Source organism: Lactuca virosa, chromosome 2, assembly GCF_052849685.1.
Source record: "Lactuca virosa cultivar CGN04683 chromosome 2, Lactuca_virosa_CGN04683_v6, whole genome shotgun sequence".
NCBI classification, from domain to species: Eukaryota; Viridiplantae; Streptophyta; class Magnoliopsida; order Asterales; family Asteraceae; genus Lactuca; species Lactuca virosa.
In genome coordinates, this window is record NC_136427.1 from 4,952,237 (window position 1) to 4,959,568 (window position 7,332).

The window sequence follows — 7,332 nt, forward strand, 5'->3', positions numbered from 1 at the left end:
CCAGTAGAAAGTCCTTACCCAGACTTAACTTCCTATATATTTTTTTTCTTGTCCTTTTTGACGTCCTTTGGTATCAAAGTCTCAACCATAGTGTAGTATATTTAACTTGGCTTGAACGCCTGCCAAACACGATTCACATGGTTCACATACTAATATCTCATATGTCTTACATGCTAAAACACACAATGGTACACATACCATTTCATTTCCGTGTATACTTCTTGAACCTTTTCCTTATCTTTTTTTATTCACTTTAACTGGCATGTCAAACCAAAATCTCATTTCATGAATTAACGCATTCCTTAGGCCTGCAAGCCTAAGCATATAATGACAAGAAGATCTAGAGCACATGATCTTGTTTCAAATAAACTTTCAAAATCTTGATGGGTACGAATTATTTCATTACATGTAGCTAGATTCTTCCTGACTATCTACCGTTTAAAAGAAATGAACGACCTTCTTATAAGGTTAAATCACAAGATGATCTTCATCATGTAGCAAGACGTTGCATTCATTTCTTTGCGGAAAACTCATTGCCTCACTTTTACCACTTATGGACCTCATTTCTTCATCATGTGTCCTTCAACATTGCTTCTCAAGTAGTCGGCTCTTCCATTCAAAACTTCGTCAGTTTAACTTTGTTAGTTTAACATCTCTAGTATCACCATACTTTACTTATTTCTATTTCTTAGCCCTTCTTTATAAATACACAACCAACTAGTATATCAAATAATTTTCCATCCTTTAGTCACAGTAAAATGACCTTTAATTCCTTGAGTCAAATTTGTATATTCTATATGAACTCATCACGGAAGATTTCATTATCATAAGTTTTCCCGCTCTTTGTCTGGTTGTGGAATCCAGTTTAATAATAATATTCACACTTAGTGTTGGGTTTTTGAGCATTCTAACACTCCTACGGTGTACATGCAACCCTAAATACCTTGGATCTATGTTTTCTCTATTATACATGCAAATATCAATTTTCCAAGGTATTGTTCTAACTAGCAAAATATAAAGTACATGTAATATAAAATCTAGTAGAATTACATACCTCTTTGTTGGTGATTGATTCCATGGAGCTCAAGAGCCTAGTGCCCCAAATTTGACACCTCAAATGGTTCACACAACACCATGAACATTTGGAATAACCATGAGAGAAGATATGAGTTCATAGAAATTGGCTTGCCCTCGCATTATTATGCACTAGTGCCAATTTCACCAACCAATGGGGTCTTTATATAGTATGCACATTAGGGTTACACCATGTAACCCATGACTTTACCCATTCCTTATGCTCCATGGGGTTTAACCTCCATGTAGTATCCATGGGCCACCACATGGGTTAAACCCAACATAAGGAATCATGGAACATAAGCCCATATATATAAGAATCAATGATTTACACAATCAATCCCCATATATTTAATTATTCTCTTTTTCATCACTAAATTAATTCCAAATTAATTCTTGATCAATACTAATTAAATAATATGATTTCATATTAATATATTAGAACTTATAATATATTAATATGTCACAAATATCTTCTTCTCATTAAAAAGTCTACCCATATGTTCCGATGCCATGCAACCCAAATGGACCATGCCGGGTCGGGTCAAGTATATACCAATTATAGTTATGGACTTAGACACTAATCCAACAGTCTCCCATTTGGATAAGTCTAATAACTATTATTGCAAGTATGCCTTCACAACCCGACCAGCAATCGTAGCTCTTAAAAGCTGCTGCTAAACTCTGAACAAATCAATGACGCGTCCATTAGATAAGTGATCATATATTCCTCCATTCTAGATATCATATGGACTGAGACATGGATTATAATCATTCTCTCTGTCCATTTGTTGTTTCCTGATGTCTGATTTATGACGACCGACTAATTGAACAAATCAAATCAGTCCAGGCTTGGCCAAGCACTTATGGGTGTCATCACTAAATCATCGAGGGGTCCACATATATCGCTTTTATTCCTTTAAGGGTAAAAGGAATGGATAAACTTCGACTCATATGCTTGTACTGACTACTTGTTGAATCATACACAAAGGCACGTTTTATAACATCGAGTTACCAATGCGTTTTCGTGCAATCAATGTATAACCAACTCATAGTCAACAACTCATATCTCTAGGTTTGAAGAATATAAGATATTATCGTCTCATGATCACTCGTGATAAAATCCATGAAGTGATTCAAATGAGCGTGGGTTGAATCCAATACTTAGAACTTATGAGCACTCATGAATGTTGTAGCAACCATTGCTATGTCTAATGCACATTAGACAAATCTTACAAGCCAGATTCATGACAGTCTTGATTCATATCTACTTCCAACATATAACCGACTGTGAATTGTTTGAATAACTTAGTCATTCGGGAAGAATGACCTAGTTATTCTGGAAGTCAAAACATGCAAAGTGAAACACAAAATAATACTAATCATGTATGGCCTCAACACTTTGAGTGTAAATAAAACATCTTTTATCTAAGCACCATATGGATTACTCATTATTCATGTTTCGATTAATCAACTTAATACTTGAATTAAAACAGTAGTGATGCCATGCTCCAAGAATGCACACTATGTTTGTCTAAACAATAGCTATGCCATACTCCAAGTATGCACACTATGTTTACATATGGTCCTCTCTTTGTGAAACAGATCGATTGACAACATTTCAATGATGCTTATTTCACAATTCCAATCCTTATTCTAAATGTAAGAATACCAAACTCTTGCCATTTACTATAAGCTGTTAGATTCTAAACTTATATGCAATGATCCCCTTGCAATGACTATGCACAAAGTCACAAAGTCTTGGCAACATAAATTACAAAGTATTCCAATGGAAAGCAATCCCATGGAAATGAAATCTCAAATTCAAAGTACATTCCTTTGAACATCCTTCTTTGCATTAATTTTTCTAATCTTACACAGATTCAAAGAATAACTTCCACCTATGGAAACAATTCCACATTACCATTTTGACTATCAATTCTGAACAAGAGTTGCCTCTTTTCAGAATATGTCAATATGGTCCTAACTATATACTTCCAATTGTCCATGAGCAACCAATCTTTGGTAAACCTCAGATTGTCCTTGACAATTGCTTAATGATTTTAGTCATATCCAGTTCTATTCCTTTTTCCCTCCTAATGTCCTAGGCATTTGGAAAATTTGGAATGGATAAATATTATAGCACATGTAATCAAACCTATACCCAAAGCATATGGGGCATGATCCATGCTATAAAATTTTTATGTACCATGTTCTCACAATTCGAACTATGAAGAGGTATGCCGTAATCATAATCGAATTTTGAGAACGCAACATATATAGAATTTCCTTATGTTGAACCATTCCAACATAACATTCATATATATCCTTGACTAAAGTTGATTAAAATCTCAATCTAATCTTTTAGAATTGAAATGAAGTATATCCTCTCCCTTAATTATAGCAAAACAACTTTTCCAACCCCTGCAATTTCAAGAATTGAAACTTTGTTTTCTATAATTAACATTGCTAACTTGCAATACTTATCATAATTATCATGCTCCCACTAACATGATGATTATTAGCATAACACTTATGCTCCCACTAGCTTTGACATGTACTCAGAAATCAGCTGGACTTCTAGAAGTCAATACTTTATTGACTTTCTTACTAAAGTTCAGATTTCTGATACGAGATTGCTTTGACAAGACTTTATCAAAATCATACACCTTTTCTTAGATAGCACACATGTGTGTCTAAACAATTTCAGAACAATGAAAAGGGATGTCGTAATCATAGTCTCAATTGTTTAGACCTTTGCCATTTCTCACAAGTCCATGTTAGTGTGTCGGTTAACCACACATGCTCCACTAACGACTTTGAGAATGCAAATATCACAATTGCTATCTACTTAACATCTACTTAGTGAAAGCGTTTCCTCACCATCATTTTCATGAATCGAAGTGAAACCTTATGAAACTTAGATTTTATGTGGTGTAAGTGTTCCTATCCATGTGAATTTGTCATAACCATAATCACAAGACAAGGTCAGTGGCAAATCCAAATATATATGGACTGAATGTCATGGGCTAGTGATTAGCAATACTCTTGATTAGTTCTTGAAATTATTTCAGGATTTTTTAGACTCCCACTGTCCTCTTGACATATAAGACTCTCTTGTCAAGAACCATTCCTTGACAAAACAAATATTCAAGAGTTAGTGTGGATTCTTATCAAGACAAACACTTCACACAATTGGCCTTAGTTGGTCTTTATGTGACAACCCGAAATTTTCATTTGTATAATTTCTACAGTCAAACACTTCAAATAAAAGTCAAATACATTTTAAAACATTTTTGGCCGGTTTTAAGTCCGTTTGGGCGGTTTATTTTAAATACGTCAGACGAATAAATAAACGGAAGTGTTTACTAGGAGTAATGTGTAAACAAGTGAACAACTTACACCATATCAAGGTGTTTACGGCCAAACAAGAGGATTTTGGGCCGTAAACTCCCCTTCACCTTGAACTCATGCATATAGCATGAGTTTACTCCCCACCCTCTTATTTTACACTTCCAACTTGAAGAACACCCAAGTTTTCTCTCAACTATCATAAGATCATTTCTTCAAATCCGCCAAAATGTAAGTATTTCCTTCCTAGATTCGAACATGCAACACTTAATCTAGTGTTTATACATCATTTCATCCATGGATTCTTCATTTTTACTTAGATCTTCAAGTGTTCTTCAAAACACCAAGAACACCAAGAACACACACTAGTGTTTTTGGACTCTAAACACTCTTACAAGCTTCATATAAGTAAGTATACTCCTCCTAACTAGTTATTTTCTTAGTATACTTGTAAATCCATGGAAAGAACATAAAAATCCCCAAGAACATATGTGTTTACGGTCAAGGGAGATCCTTGAACCGTAAACACCACCAAATGGTGTTTTGGTGCCCCTAACACCTTCTATGGCTTGAATAAGAGACTAGAACCTTGCATGCATGAACTAGAAACCACCAAACACGAAATGGAAGAAGTGGCCATGAGTTTACGGCCGTAAACTCATGGGTTTACGACCGTAAACTCCGAAGGAGTGGTCCAAGGACGTAAACTCCAAAAGTGTGCCATTTCGAGCCCTAACCACTTCCTAAGCCTTTGATTCGAACCAAGGACATTTCTTTGTGAAGTATAAGACCTCAAAACACACAAATGCACCATTACCATGAGTTTACGGCCTTAAACTCATGGGGGAAATGGTCCATCAACCGTAAACACATGTAGGGTTGCCAAATGAGGAGTAAACTCCAATGTGAGGCCATACTCTCCTTAGATGTAACCCTTAGCACTCCTAGCACTTGAAACAAAGTGTTTTCATGTATTAGAGTGTCGTTACTTGCTTAATTAGTGATTAAATAACTAATTAGATACATTTATGTATCACTACATGTTATATAGGATCCGTGTGTATGCTCAAGTCCTCACTTGACACCTAGCATCCTACCCGACACTTCCATCCAATCCACTCACTACAGGTGAGTTCATACCCCTAAATCAACCTTTTAAATGATTTTAAATGCTTTTAAGGGGGGGGGGGAATACAAGTTGAACTGTTATAGATATTATATCAATCACATGTGATTAATAGCTAGAACAGACTACAAGATTTGTTGCTACTTTCAAATTACCATCAAACTTTGGATTTTCAAGTGTTTCAAACCTTTTATCAAACTATTTAAATGCTAAAACTGTTTTCAAACTCTTTTAAACTTGTTTTATTCTCAAACCCATATCTATACTAATATATTTATATAAGTAAGACTTGAAGGACTTAGGACTGATAGCTCACCTTATTTCATGTTCCTTGTTTGGTTGTGGACTTAGGGTATTCTGTTATTTGTCCGACTGTCGTTGAATTCTTAGTTATATATCACATATATTTGTGTTGGATATAAAATTCTTCACTTCAGTTCAGTACCTTTGTGTAACAAAGGCATGCAACCAACATTACTATTTAACTATAATAGGTATAGTTAAGGATTACTACTCATTACTACTATTACAATGACACTACCAGAGTCAGTACAGTTATGAGTCAATACATGATATACATTATACAATGAGAACACTATACACCATACAAGAGAATACTATACATTATACAAAGAGAATACTATACACTATACAAGGGGAACACTATATACTACTAAAGAGAAAACATTACTACACTATGATATACTATACAAACATTGATTTCTCTAATAAGAATGTGACATACTATTTCTCGATACGACACTTCACCGTGGTATCACTTTGTAACCAGAGTCTCCTGGAGGGAGAGCGGGCATTGTGTGTATAGATCTATACGGTACATACACTCCCACATCCCGACTGCTAGCTACAGTCCCAGCCGAAAGGCCAAGGGGTGAAAAAATGTCACATCACTACATATGACTCGGAGGGTCATCAGTTATTCGATCGCCAATCAGCATGGTTACATACGAGTTCACATTCGAAACTTTAATTAATACATTAAGAATTGAAGGCAAAACAGGCTCCCCGAGGTGTATTGTACATTTAATACTACCTGGAGTCTGCATTTTCATTACATACAGCCGGCAGTGACACTGTTGGGGTAAAACACTATTTTCCCACTACTTACGTAATTGAAGTCTAAAACTATATTTTCATACTGATTGTTTCACTGGGAAAACTTTTACATTTTTCAAAGGATCAAACATACAAACAGTCGGGTCTTGGTAGAAGACTACAAATTCTGGAAAATATAGGATTTTCTAGGGAGTACACTATTCACAACTTTTGAAATCAATTACTACATTTACACTGTGTTGTTACAAACATTTTCATATACAAGCAATGACACTAAATACTTATGAACTCACCAGCTTTATGCTGATAAACTCTTTCAAAATAACTTGTATTCTCAGGTCATCGGTAGACAGGTACAGATGCAACTTTTAAGAAGATGGAGCACATACAAGACTCATCGTTTATTTTGATTATACTTTTGGTGTCTTAAAACTGTACAGAACACGCTTGTATTACAATTATTATATTAATGCAATGGACGTTGTTGCTTGTCTTTACTATTATGCATTGTTATGATATTGTACATGACGTCCTCCACCCCAGAATGTATTCCACCGTTCTTGGTTTTGGGGTGTGACAGATTTGTATCAGAGCATTGTTTGTAATGAATCAAGTATATCAACCCATAAAAGATATACGAACTATAAACACATCGGTATTAAAACACTCTGACCAAGAATATATACTTTTAAATAATAAAATAT